Raw genomic sequence first — 12,252 nt, 5'->3', positions numbered from 1 at the left:
TGATTGATAAGAACAACTTAATTATTACGATTAATTTATCCACAATTTAAAATAATTTACTCTAAGTAAAAATATAATAAAGAATCATAATTACATTTTTAAAAATAAAAACAAATATTACTCACTTTAGAATTCTTTGTAACTTCAAAATCTCTTGGTATGGCGGCAAGCCATTTCTTACGTAATTCTTCATCTTTGGGAAATCCGAAAACAGATACTTTTGTACCATCAACTTTGTAATTTCCTCTACAGTTTGGTACACAGCATTTAAATACCATTATTCATAACACTAAGAATTAAATTAATGCTGTTTATAACATTTGTAGAATAAATATAAATTTTACGAAGAACGTGTACATCAGAACACCGACGGTTGTTTACAAATTCTAATCAAAAATATTCGCCAATTGGCTGAATGCGTACACAGGTTACAATACTTCAGAATATCGCCAATGGCTCGTTTGATCAGATTCGGATTTTTTCGAAAAAATAGCTACCCTGACTGGTTTTCCTCTGGGCCTAACTCTACTACGTCATCATCGCCTATAGTAACCCGTTGAGAGGCTTTATTCCTCTAGGAGGTATTGCCTCACTCCGACCTTGATAGAGGATTGAGAGTCGTCTTGCGTCACGTCCTTCTCGTTCCGAGGGGAATGCTATCCACATAGAGCTGATGAACGAACTTGAACAATCGGGAGCCTTCTTGGTGATCAAGGTATTAACAGTGCCAGGTATCCACGCTCAACTATTCAGCGTTAGATGTTGTCTCCGATGTCATCACTACAGCAAGGAAAATTATATGAACATCAAAATTGCCTCTAAACGGATCTTGATAATGACACTGAATCTTCGACCTTCCCTTAAAAGTATGGTGATTCCTTTGCTTGTTATTATGTCCCACTGGTTATTGACACAGAGATGCCAACTTGCTCCGGACAACAAATATTTATTTTAAAGTGGTAGTTATCAATTGTGATTCTTAGTTTAATAAATTCACTTTAGTAGATTTTTATCCACCACTATTTCAAAATAATTCGTAGGCTTATATCATTCACCACTTTATAGTACCATACCCTCCGATTACATGTAACTGATTGTTATACTTTTCATCATAAAAAAGCATTAAAACTTTTTAAAATGTATTTATATTGCTATACTTCCACATCGGCTTTCAAAACGATAGCCGGGTAAAAGCAACTCCATTGCCTGCTTACCTCATTGCTCAACCAAAACTGTTAAAAAATTCCAGATGAATGGGATAGGGACCGCTTCGCGGCCCAGGTGCCCAGTAAAATCTAAACACTAGGACTAGGACTAGTACCATACCCTCCAACTTATGAAGATTGTGAAAATAATTCTTTCTAGTGGTAGAGAACCAAAGTAGAAATTTTTAAAGCAAATGGATCTCTCATAAAACTTTTATCAGAACTTAAGAATCTAGCCATATGGTCTGTACTTTTATAAGTAATAGTGAACAAGTTATGCTAAAATTAATTTTTTTTAAATATTAAGACATTAATTTTGCTACCGTCTAAAAAGAAGATTTCTGAAACTACGGAAATTCCATAGCAGTTGGAGGGTATGTAGTACTCATGTCATACTATACCTTTTAAAAAGAAAGCAAGAAAAGTAATATATTTTCAAAACTTACTTTGCAGTTATTTACCGTTTTTTAAATTATTTTGGCGTGTCCGGAGCAGTTGGCATCTCTGTTGACATATTTATACTCATTATTTCGAAGAAAACTTAACGAACTTAAATTTGTTTTATAAAGTGGTATGTATAATTTAATTTTATTTATTATACATTGTTATAACGTTTTTATAAAAAATCCTCTTGTTTTTCGCTAGAGTTTTGTTTTTAACAAGATACAGTGTGAGACCTGCCCCCAAAAAGGAAATGAGTAGCTGTAAAATTACTTATTTTCAGTTTTTTTTTTTTTTTGCTCAGTATAGCATATTCTCAATTAACGAAAAAATATTTAGAATGAATATCTAGTCCTAAGTCTGAACGTTTCCGGTATCAAAGATAAATTATTTACTAAAATTTGCTTTTTTTCAATAATTTTTATACCTTTTTCGTCCCAAATTAGTTGCTACGTTTAGGTCGAAAATATTGTCTTAAATTAGTTGCTGTATTTCAAGTAGGGGAAGTCATAATAAACTTCCGATTAAAATTATTTTACATTATAAATATAATATTTTAATGTATAATAAGATTCATTAGGCAAAAAAGAGTTGTAAGCGATTTCAGGAAAAGTTCTTTCAAAATGGGGCATGGCTCCAAGAGTGTGAAAATAATTTAGAACTGATTTAAGAGTGTTAAGCTTGCTTTATAGGAAATTGTTATTGCATTGCATGCTCATTGCTCCACTGTCGACCAGAATAGTTCGGTAACGACAGAAACAAGAGCTTTAAATTTCGATAAATAAAATATGTGTGCAATACTAATTTTAATTTTAATCAAGTAAAATATTTTATAAAAAAATTAGTGGTAGTTATATTTTTTCTATTAATGGATTCTAGAATTTGGTTCGTTTTTAAAAGCCATTATTTTGAACTTCAGATAATGTGTGACAGTGGTATATTTTGATTGACTCGATTTTTTTTGTATTAAAGTAGATTTTAAAAAATAAATACCGGATTCTCATTCCTAGACATTTTTTTTCCTTCCCTGCAGAAAATTTTAAAATTCTAGGTCGTTTAAGGTTATTTCCCTAAGAATTAAATGTAATTATGTTTTAAACGCAGGGGTCCCCAACCCTATGCCCGCGGGCACCATGGCCCCCGTCGATCGGTCTAGGTGTGCCCGCTGCTTGTGCCCAACGATAAAATATTTCAGTTTTCCATTTCTCCATTAAATGCTATGCAAATACATACTGAAGTACGTTGGCTCAGTAAAGGTAAAGTACTTGATAGATTTCTACATTTAATTGAAGAAATAAAAAATTATCTTGGAGCCAAAAATCAAACATTTTTAGAACAAAGAGATTCTCTTTGGCTATCAGATTAGTCTTTCATAACGGACATAATGGAAAAACTAAATAATTTAAACTTGGAGCTGCAGGGAACGACCAAACATATAGCAAAAATGATAGAGGCTATAAACTCGTTCAGAGTTAAGCTAGTTTTGTGGATATCACATTTGAAAATGAAGTCTCTTGTGCATTTTCCAAACATGAAAAAAATGATAGGTGACAGTGAAATTAACTTCTCGACATTTGTCATCCTCCTCCAATTCTTTAAGATCAATTTGAAAAGTGCTCTCAAAAATTTAATATCATCGAGCCTTTGATAAAATTTTTTGTTAATCATTTTAACAACCAAATAAACGTAACCGTAATAGCAACATGCATTTCAGAATTTCTTCAAGTAAGGCGAGAAGAAGTGGAGATAGAAATTGTGGATCTTCAGAATGACATTATCTTCAAAACTATTATATCAGATGATAAATTCTGGAATATAGTTGAAGGAATAAATTCCATTCTTAAAAAGAGCAGCACATAAAATGAAGTCGTTTCTTGGTTCCACATACTTGTGCGAATCACTGCTTTTGACAATGAATATAACGAATAAAATATTGACCCCTACTTACAGATGAACACCTTGACGATTGCTTGCGAGCAGGAATTTCATCATATTCTCCCAATTATGAAGCGGTGGCCAGCGAAATGCAATGCCAAAGACCACATTGACTGTGTTTTATAAATAATTTTTACACTTCGCATGTTTTGAAAGCAATTTAGTAATCATTTATTTTACACAAGAATATCAATACTAATTATATTCATATGCTAAGTTTAATTTTTTCAATTAAATTTTTTGTGCATTATACGTAGTGTGTATTATTCCCTATGTCTATCAACTATAAATTTATCTTGAAAAAATAAATGGTGCCCGCCATTCGACCGATATTCTAGTATTTGCTCTAAGGTACAAAAAGGTTGGAGACCCCTGTTTTAAAGGGTTTTTCTGAATAAAGCAACACCACCGTTGTTTTGCTATATTATTAGTATATCGCTGTCTAGTTATGGACATTTTCACCTTTCATTGCGCTTCGCCGATTTATTATTTATTTCCACTCAGATGAATTAGTTAGAGCCCCTAGCGGGGCTGATGCTAAGATAACCATCACATATGAGTATGAGTTATGAACATTCACTCGTTTCCATGTGTCATCGTTGCTTTTCAGAGTTACGCTCTGTCAAGGTTAGTGAAAAATTCAGTTTTTTGCCTTTTTTTATGTCCTGAAAATCTTGGTTAAACCACTACACCCCAATAATTTCCTTACTGAATATCAAAGTTCACAATTAAGACACGCTCGATGACCCAACACTTTCCTGGGATATTTAGACTTTTAGTGGGTATACAGAGATGCCAACTTGCTCCAGACAGCAAATATATATTTTAAAGTGGTAGTTTATCAATTGTGATTCTTGGTTTAATAAATTCAATTTAGTAGATTTTCATCCACCACTATTTCTAAATAATTCGTTGGCTTATATAACTCACCACTTTTCATTACTCATGTCACCTCACCCAGAGATGCTCCGGACACGCCACAATAATTAAAGAAATGGTAAATAACTACAAACTAAATTTTGCAAATATTTGACTATTTTTGCTTGCTTTTTAAAAGGTATAGCATGAATTAACTATTACAGAGTAGTGAAGTATATAAGCCTACAAAATATTTAGAAATAGTGGTGGATAAAAATCTACTAAATTGAATTTATTAAACCAAGAATCACAATGGATAAACTACCACTTGAAAATATTTATTTACCGTCCGGAGCAAGTTGGCATGTCTGCTCACCCACCTTCTCGTTCCAGACTCTGAGGAGTAAGGTTGTGTTATAACCGAGCTCTGCGCTACGATGACTTCTTACCGATTTTAACCGCGGAGGGAAGGCTTTCTGTCCCTCTCGCGATATGAACAACGACGACACTGTCCTGAAGGAACGCATGCGTACTAAAGGATATAGCATGGCATATAATATGTTTGTTAACCCTGATATGGAGTTTGATGAGGCCCTAGAGAGATACCAATTATATGCAGATGACTACACAAGTTGGATAGAAAGAGGATCTACAAATCCTGAATTACCAGGACTTAAATATGAAAGTTTCTACATAGCTGAAGCCCTGAAAGAAATTCAGCCCACAAGCTATACTGAATTTAAAGAGATGATAAAATCCCGTTCAGCAGTAGAACAGACTGAAACACCAGTTGAAATCTGTATGGATATGGAAGAACCAGCTCCAGTTGAGTACCCTACAGAGATTGATAAACCGATCTCGAATGAGAACCCAGAAATTGCTACATCTGTAGGAAATCAAAGCAAGAAAAGGAAGAAGGATAGTGTCAACCCGGAGACACTAAAAAGCCCCGATTTCGAACCCGAAAGTGAACCACTCCACCCGGAGAAAAAGATAGCTCCCGAACCAGAGACGGAGAAAACCACCCTAGATCAGACCACTGCTGAAGCCCCGGCAGCCGCCGAGACACCAGCTGAAATTCCTGAACAGATAGAAACTCTGCAGCCCACCAGCAGAAAGTTAAAAGTATTCATCCGAGGACTCAAGGCCGATATCGAGATTCACCATCTCGAAAGAGACCTTTTAGATATTGGTCTACGGCCATTCAAAATCGAGCAGATGAAGAAGAGGCGGGGTCAGGAACTTAAACTCCTCCCCCTCTACATAGTGATCCTGATCGACGACCCCAAACACCGGGATATCTTCAAAGTCGAGCGACTACTAGACACATCTGTCCGTATGGAACGATTTCGTGGCGGCCGCCACGAAATCCAGTGCTGTAGGTGCCAAGGATTTGGCCACGCCCAGAGGAACTGTACTGATACCCCGGCATGCATGAAGTGTGCTGGCGCGCATTTCACATACACCTGCATCAAGCCTCAGTGTGAACCTCCGAAATGTGTGAAGTGCAAAGAAGAACACCCAGCCTGTCCAGCTAGGCCCAAGAGAAAGTACACACCAAAGAGGAAACATCATCGGAGTCCCACCAGCTCAGCTACCAGATTTGCTCACATCGTGAGAGAACTACAGGATCTCTTAAAAGACAAGGAATTAGTTTCCCTGATCCACTCCCTTCTCCAACCCTCCAAGACTTAAGCAAGGAGAAGAAACCACTGATGATACCAGATGATTTTCATCTGCGGAACTTTTACTATCACATGCCATTAGTCACAGTTGCCCTAGGGCTAAATTTCTTATACTAGATGAAGAAGTGAGATGCCCGCCTACGCGGGCAGGTACTTCATCAAACTTTATATCAAAATTACTTATGTCACGCTATACCTTTTAAAAAGCAAGCAAAAATAGTCAAATATTTTCAAAATTTTCTTTGTAGTTACTTACCGTTTTTTTAATCATTTCGGCGTGTCCGGAGCAGTTGGCATCTCTGGGTATAGCCATTCAGACTTTAAAAAAAAAAAATCTAACTTTTTATTTTATTTAGCTTATCTCAAAACGTTCATCATCGCTCAAAAAAACTAACCGTACCATCTCGTAGGTAAACGTATCTATTAACACGTGGTGAAGAAAAATCAACGGAGCCTCGTCCGATTTCAAGAAAAAAATTACCTAAGTTACATAAAAATGCTATGCTAGAAATCACATCAATCCTCCTTTTTGAGACAATAAAGATGGATCTTCCCCTTTCATAAAAGCTAAAATAAAGAGATTTTATAAGAACTTATACGTAATTAAAGTATATAGTATTGGAATTAAAAGCACTGAGGCGTTATGTCATAAGAACGAGAAGAAAAAGTTCGTTTTCTTTGTAATGTATTTTTATAAAGTGCTCTTAGAAATGAACATTGAAATATAAATTCTGTTATCTGATATATCAGTGTTTCCCAAAGTGTGGTGCGCGTATCCCCAGGTACGGGAACAGTTTAGTGGGGGTACGCGTTCTTATGCGAAATATCTTGCAGCAAGAGAAAATTTCAAATATTTTATTTAAAAACAAAGCTAGTCATGAAAATTTACGATTACGTATTTGCTATTTTTTGCAGAGTTAACATTTAGTAATTAGTGATGTCAAGAGCCAGCTGTAATTCTAAGTTTTATGCAATTTTTTATTGGTGGTATATAGCTTTACGGAAATTTTAGGAAAGGTACACAAAAGTCCATACCTGCCAACTCATTCGTTACACGGTAAAAGTTTTAATTAATTCTAAGGTTTAATCTATATATATATTTCTCTTACACGGCGACAAAAAAAGCCTCATTACAACTCCCCGAATGGCAACGCTAGAAAATCGACCAATGATTGCCGCTAAAAATGTCACATGCCAAATCTAGCTGAGGTGACTCAACATATAGCGCTTTTAAAAACGGAAACTGAAATAACCTGAGAAAGCATCAGCTGCGGCAATCTCATACTATTAAGCTAGGCAGAAGTGAGTAGTCTTTGTCGATAGATCTCTATTTTCGTATATTGTCGAAAGCGCTTTTTTTTTTCACGAATTTATATATTACGAATTTATTTGACGATTTTTGATTTACATCACGAATTATACTATAGCACATTTCTAATAGGTTTAACGAATTACATGTCATTTATTTGAATTCAAATTTATTTTATTGACTTAGTATTTACTAAAAAGATGTAATTTTTTTTTTAAAAAAAAGTTGTTATATTGATTTGAATGATTGTTTTGAATTCTTAGAATTTTGTGCATTTGCAATGCACCTAAGTTAGTAGCGAGCGAAGCGAGCTTGGTTTGCGAAGCAAACCATATAAAATTGCGTAGCAATTTTCGCAGGTTTGCGAGCGTTAGCGAGCAGGGGGCGCAGTCCACTAGTTTCACTTAATACCTGAAAAAAAATCTTCTGTTATTTTAACGTATACCAAGAATTAAATATGGCTAAATATTGGACTGAATTTTTGTCACAATAAATATTTAGTATAACAATTAATTAAATTAGTTAATTAAAATGATGAATTACAATAAAAATTTATTATATCATTAAAAAAGTTTAATAATATCAAAAGTTTGTTAATTTTACTGATTTAAATTATTTTATATCGATAATAAATTTTCATTGATATAATAAATTTTTTGCTATTGACTGCTGCTTTTAAAACACAGGAGAAGTGACAGTGATCGAAAAGTAGAAGTTTTGCCCAACTCGTAGCAAAAAGTAGGCGTTACTTCCGACAAGAACTCGACTGAGGCGAAATTTTAAAATTACACCTATCCTTTTCCTGATTACAAACCGAGGTAAAGAACAAAGTTGTATTTAGCAAATATATACTATCAGAAAGGTAACATTTTAAAAAAAAATTGGCAACTGATTATTTAATTATTAGACATTAATTATGATTAGACATTTATTCAATTATTGGATATTAATATTAAGCTTAGTGTTATTTATGCAAGATTATTTGAAGTGAAATAATCATTAATTTGAGTTGGCTGTTAAAATCACCCATGGGCCCTTTTACCATTCATCGAGTGGTACGGGTGTTTAAGGTCTAAGGATTTAAGGTGTTAAGGATTAAGGCCCGTCTGATTTGGACTTGTTTTATTCTTTTAAATATTTAAGTAATGTCAGTATCAAATTTTATTTTTATGACTGACTCTAAAAGAAATTATTAAAAAATTCAGTGAATTATAAAGAGAACTTTTATTTTGAACAATTTTAATAATAAAAATAAATATTTAATTAGTTATATGCATTATTAACAGAAAGTTATATTAACAGAAACACAACAAAATACTGTCTACACTAGCAGTACTTACACCGAAGAGCCATTACATTATGACCACCCTGCTAATAACGTGTAGGACCACCTTTAGCCCTCAAAACTGCTAGCATCCACTGTGGCATTGATTCCACAAGGTGCTGATAGGTACTCTGAGGTATCTGGTACCCAGCGCTCACCAACTGGTCCTGCAATTCCCTCACATTGCGAGGGGGTAGCGTGGCAGCACGAATTTGGTTTTCCAAGTAGGACCACAAATGCTCTATTGGATTAAGGTCAGGTGAATTTGGGGGCCAAGACATGACTTGAAAGTCACTGGAATGTTCCTCGAACCAATCCATGACGATTCGACCCTTATGACATGGTGCATTATCCTGTTGGTAAACTCCATCCCCCGCACGAAAAACTGTTGCCATGAATGGGTGTACCTGGTCTACAACTATGTTCAAGTAGTTTACAGACGTCAGGGATTATTCTATGAGGATTATGGGTCCTAATGTGTCCCATGAAAACATTGTTCCTGGGGTAGAAACCATGAAAACCTGGGCGAGTCCATTGTTATAGATGGAGGGTGGTCATAATGTAATGGCTCTTCGGTGTATATTTGGGTAAATATCAGGTCTTAAAAAAACTTGACCACAGTAGTACTGTTATTATTTTTCTCCCCATCAGTGCTTGTTTAAAATTCAGTAAATTGGATTATTGTTTTCTATTGAGCAGACATTCCTTTTATTTAAATAATAAATTTTTAGAAATGGTAGGCTAAAAATGCACTATTGAAAATAATGTAGTTGTGACTGTAGTAAAATAAATGATAAATTATTAAATAGAAATAAAGAAAATCAAAAACTAACTTGTTTAATGGCAATTTTTCAATTTTAAATTGATGACTTAAATTGACCACTATGACTTACATTTTAAATTATTCATATTCAAAACTTAATCATACGTTGCATTTGTTTCTTATATTGTGCTGATATGCAATTTGATTATTGTTGCTGATATGTAATTTGATTTTTTTTTATTACAGATACTCAAATCAAGATGAATGGGAAAAGGGCCTTTTTTGACCTCAGGAGCCCAGCTAGACCAGACCTGTATTCACTTTCAGCAATAAACTGAAAAGAAAATATGCTATAAAAAGTAGAAAATTTTGTTCTCTTTTAGAAAAAAAATTTAATTTTAATTGTCACCACATTTTGCATTATTAGTCGCCCATTTTAAACCTGGGAAGGATAGACGAAGCTCGCTTTTTTTGAAAAACTTTCCACTCGACTAAATCAGTCGCATTTTCTGACAGCGAAAACTTTTTTTTCCTCACTACTATATGAGCTCTTTTAGGGTTTACTCTCATTTCTGTTACTGTTTGTGTAGGTTTCATATATAGTTCGAGTATTTCTCTTCTTATTTCTCTGGTATTTATTAAAAAAATTTCTGAAGTTGGATGGTATGCTAACGACCGTCCCTCAACAGACTTTTCCAGTGATCAGCAAACTGAGGGACGCATTGCCGATCACAGGGTTACCCGTATATTTGTGAGGTGTCATCCAAGTGTACTTGGTTTCGTATATTATTTTATTTTATAACCGTCGTTTAACAGCCGACCCAATTTTTTTCCGACAACTAATGTTCAACTCCGCAGCCTCGAAATTTTGAACCCAATCCAGAAAACAAAGGAACTCTTGGATCAAGTATTGGGAGAAATTTGAATTCGTGGATGACTTTTTGATAAAAATACCTCACATTTGCTTTAGATAGAAAGGAAAACCACGAAAACTTCCCGCAATTAGCCTCACAGCAAGGGGACTCTAACCCATGATCCATCTCTCACTAAGGATATTTTACGTCAGCATTGTGGTCGGTGCGGAATTCGTATCGACTAGACATCTATGGGTTTCGAATCCGGTTTACTTCAGGAAGGTAAACGCTGCATCCCTTGAGGTACAACCGCTCTGATTCAGTTTTCGTAATTTTAAGCTAATAATTGTTTGCAGATTCTAGTTCAATTATTGTTATTAAAGCATGGGCACAACCTTACACAAGAAGGTCACGCCCTTTAGATTAATGATAGGTTATGGGCCCGGCTAGTTAAAGGAAATTTAACTAATAATAACAACTTATTTTTGTGAAAAAAAGTGAAAGCATTAACATTACTAAAATTATATGACGGATGAATTCCATGGTTCCCACAAACTGGAAAACATAAATGAGTGGTAGCTAAAATTCTTAAAGACTACTGAAAAATGCTTAAATTCATCTTTCAGTTATGAATTACAAATTGTAGCTTAAGACATCTATATTTATCTCACTTTTGCTACCACTTTAAAAAAAATTCCTGACCGATTTTGATTAAACTTTGATTCCTTTAAAAATATTTCCACTAGGAAATTTCATAAAATAATTGGGTATAATATAAAAAAAACACAACTACTTCCACTTAGTAGGAATAACATTTACCATGACGCAATGCTAAATTCTATGCCACTATCCACATAAATCAATTATTAATCAAAAATCGAATATCAATTACTTTTCTTTATAATGCAATAAAATCTGGCGAGCAGCTATTTAAACGATCAAACACTTCGTTTGTTTATTTGTGGCTTGAAGTTAGGCTCGCAGAAAATGCCGTTCATGGGTTAAATTTAGTAGGAATAACACAACCTGTGACGTAGGCTATAGTATACCCAATTGTAAGATCTGAGATGATTGTCATTGGAAAATTTCAGCGATCATCAACCTCAAACAATGCAATATTTCATGATGGATGGGGAAGGGGGCGCTTCGCGGCTCAGGTTTCCACCTAAAATTACATTCAAGGACTTGAAAATTTCAGTTTTGTCTGGAATGTGAGTAAATAATAAAATCTTTAACTTATTCTTTGTCAGTAACTGCTACGAAAATACATTTCATAGATAACTTATAAAAAAAAGCGGGAGGAGATTAAATTTCATTAACGCACTAAACGTAACTATTCGTGAAAAAAAAAATTCTAGAACGGAAATTTTTGCTTCTCTTCTATTTATTTTAAAAATTTACACTTTTGCTCACTATCACCTGAAAAAATGTTTTCAGATCAAAATTTGAGAGTATGCGAAAAGACTTTTCCTGTGATTGGAAACTGTGTGCCGCATGATATTCAGTAATTATATAGCAGAAAGTTAACTATATAGCGAGCGATGTTTAGGAAAAGTTTGCCTTTTACGCGGCTATCCGTACATACACTTATCGTATATTCGGGTACGCAAGATCTAATCTAACCCAGTGCGCTAAAAAAAAGTGAGGAAATTGACATTACTAAAATTTTTTAACATATGTTTCCTGCAGTTAGTACTGAAATATATACACTGAAGAGTCATTACATTATGACCACCCTGTTAATAACATGTAGGATCACCTTTAGCCCTCAAAAGTGCTAGCACCCGCCGTGCCATTGATTCCACAAGGTGCTGATAGTTAGCTAAGGTATCTGGTACCAAGCGCTCACCCCCTCATATTTCGAGGGGGTGGCGTGGC

General features: G+C 34.5%; 1 long non-coding RNA gene across 1 annotated transcript in view; it reads left to right on the top strand.

Moving 5' to 3' along the window:
* LOC147809415 (uncharacterized) overlaps positions 1-12,252 on the top strand; it is a 49,144-nt gene that overhangs the window by 27,251 nt on the left and 9,641 nt on the right. Inside the window, exon 2 of the long non-coding RNA XR_015433740.1 lies at positions 9,767-9,879. This is a non-coding gene — a long non-coding RNA (uncharacterized LOC147809415). The remainder of the gene's footprint in view (positions 1-9,766; positions 9,880-12,252) is intronic.

The sequence above is a fragment of the Parasteatoda tepidariorum genome, chromosome 5 (genome assembly GCF_982258835.1).
Source record: "Parasteatoda tepidariorum strain Cologne lab strain chromosome 5, Ptep-v5.0, whole genome shotgun sequence".
Lineage (NCBI taxonomy): Eukaryota > Metazoa > Arthropoda > Arachnida > Araneae > Theridiidae > Parasteatoda > Parasteatoda tepidariorum.
Note: the sequence above shows the minus strand (reverse complement) of the source record. Positions and strands in the feature narration are given on the sequence as shown.